The sequence below is a fragment of the Aegilops tauschii genome, chromosome 3, assembly GCF_002575655.3.
Source record: "Aegilops tauschii subsp. strangulata cultivar AL8/78 chromosome 3, Aet v6.0, whole genome shotgun sequence".
NCBI lineage: Eukaryota > Viridiplantae > Streptophyta > Magnoliopsida > Poales > Poaceae > Aegilops > Aegilops tauschii.
This window is the reverse complement of record NC_053037.3, coordinates 347,560,201-347,563,178: the sequence shown is the minus strand read 5'-3', so window position 1 is coordinate 347,563,178 and position 2,978 is coordinate 347,560,201.

Sequence of the window (2,978 nt, the reverse complement as noted above, 5' to 3'; positions counted from 1 at the left end):
GGTACCGTTTACATAATGTTGCTTGGTTCTCCTACTGCATTGATAACCTTGGTTTCATAACTGAGGGAAATACTTACCGTAGCTGTGTCGCATCATCCCTTCCTATTTGGGGAAATACCAACGCGGTTTCAAGCCACGTCAATATGACTATCTTGATTTTGTTATAAAATCATCACGGATGTACATGCATGACAGAAAACGTGACCTACTGTGACAAACACGTATCATCACAGAAGTGTTTTTTTTGTAGTGTCAGCGCATAGAGCTGAAGGAACTCCGTGGGGTCGGGAACACCGTCGTAGCGCGGGGGCAGCACCGGCTTGAACTTGGTGGTGCCAGACCACCCAGCGCAGCTCTCAGGTGAAGGCCCGGCAGCCTATGCCGCTCGAGGGAACGCCACGCGCGAGGGCGACACGGTTCTGGTGCCCGGATGCTGTGACCTCTTGGACGATCTGGTCTTGGCGATGGCACTATTGCTCGAGGAGCGCGCGCGCATGAGGCGGCGCAAAGTGGACGATCTGGCAGCTGGCTTCATCTCGGGCCGGTGGGGGCGCTCTGTGGGATGGGTCGCGTGGACGCATGTCACGCTGGGGTCACCGAGGTCGCTGCATGATGACCCACAAGTATAGGGGATCAATTGTAGTCCTTTCGATAGTAAGAGTGTTGAACCCAATGAGGAGCAGAAGGAAATGTCAAGTGGTTTTCAGCAAGGTATTTTCTGCAAGCACTGAAATAGTCGGTAACAGGTAGTTTGATAGCAAGATAATTTGTAATGAGCAAGTAACGATAAGGGTAAATAAAGTGCAGCATGGTAGCCCGATACTTTTGTGGCAAAGGACAAGCCAAAACGGTCTCTTATGATAAGCAAAGTGTTCTTGAGGGTACACGGGAATTTCACCATATCACTTTCATCATATTGGTTTGATTCATGTTCGCTAGTTTGATAATTTTATATGTGGGTGGAGCGATGCTTAGGTGTTGTTCTTACTTGAACAAACCTCCTACTTATGATTAACCCCCTTGCAAGCATCCGCAACTATGAGAAGAGTATTAAGATAAAATCTAACCATAGCATTAAAATTTTGGATCCAAATCGGTCCCTTACGAAGTAGCGCAAAAACTAGGGTTTAAGCTTCTGTCACTCTAGCAACCCGTCATCTAATAAATACTCCACAGTGCATTCCCTTAGGCCCAAATATGGTGAAGTGCCATGTCGTCGACGTTCACATGACACCACTAAGGGAATCACAACATACATCTCATCAAAATATCGAACACATATCAAGTTCACATGATTACTTGCAACATGACTTCTCCCGTGACCTCAAGAACAAAAGTAACTACTCACAAATTACAATCATGCTCAAGATCAGAGGGGTATTAAATAGCATAATGAATCTAAACATATAATCTTCCACCAAATAAACCATATAGTAGTCAACTACAAGATGTAATCAACACTACTAGTCACCCACAGGTACCAATCTGATGTTCTGGTACAAAGATTGAACTAGGGTTTGAGAGGAGATGGTGTTGTTGAAGATGTCGATGGAGATTGCCATCCCAAGGATGAAAGGGTTGTTGGTGATGACGGTGACGATGATTTCCCCCTCCGGGAGGGAAGTTCCCCCAGCGGAATCGCTCCACTTAAGGGCAAAAGTACTCCTGCCCATGTTCTGCCTCGAGAGGGCGGTGCTTCGTCCCGAAAGTCCCCCTTTATTTTTTCTAGGTCAAAATGACCTATATACCAGAAGATGGGCACCAGAGGTGGGCCGAGGAGGGCGCAACCCACCAGGGCGCGCCTGGGGGCCCAGGCACTCCCTGGTGTCTTGTGCTCACTAGGGTGGCCCCCTCCGGTAGTTATTTGCTCACTATGATCAGTAGCATAGTAATATGATAGTAGTGATAGTAGTGATCATAGTAGTAGTAACGGTAACAATGATAGCAATGATTTTGTAGCAAGTGTAACAGTAGCAACAACAGTAGTAACTTAGCAAGAACAATATGTGGAAAATTTGTAGGCATTGGATCGGTGAATTCGCTGGATGATTTTCATCATGTAACAGTCATAACCTAGGGCGATACAAAACTAGCTCCAGTTCAAAAATATAATGTAGTCATGTATTCCGTAAATAGTCATACCTGTTTATGGAAAGAACTTGCATGACATCTTTTGTCCTACCCTCCCGTGGAAGCGGGGTGCATATGGAAACTAAGGGATATTAATGCCTCCTTTTAATAGAGAACCGGAACAAAGAATTAACACATAGTGAATACATGAACTCCTCAAACTACGGTCATCACCAGAAAGTATCCCGACTATTGTCACTCTGGGGTTTACGGATCATAACACGTAATAGGTGAATATAACTTGTAAGATCGGATCTATAACATAGATATAATGGTGATAACATAAACGGTTCAGATCTGAAATCATGGCACCCCAGGCCCAAAGTGACAAGCATTAAGCACGGCAACGTCATATCAACATCAATCTCATAACATAATGGATACTAGGGATCAAGCCCTAACAAAACTAACTCGATTACATGATGAATCTCATCCAACTCCTCGCTGACAAGCGAGCCTACAAAGGAATTACTCACTCCCGGTGGGGAGAATCATGGAATTAGCGATGGAGAAGGGTTGGTGATGACAAAGACCGAGGATCCTCATCTCCGGAGCCCCAAACGGACTCCAGATCTGGCCTCCCAATGAAGAATAGGAGGTGGTGGAGGCTCCGTCTCGTGGAACACGATAATTCTTCCTCCTTGATTTTCTCTCCAAATATAAGTATTTAAGGAGTCGGAATCAGGGTCACCGGGGCCACCAGGTGGGCACAACCCACCTGGGCGCGCCTGGAGGGGGGCCGCACCCTGGTGGGTTGTGCTCACCCAGGCCCCCCTCCTGTGGTTCTTGGCTCCAGTATTTTTCTTTTATTGTATAAAAATTCTCGAAAAAGTTTCGTTCCATTCCGA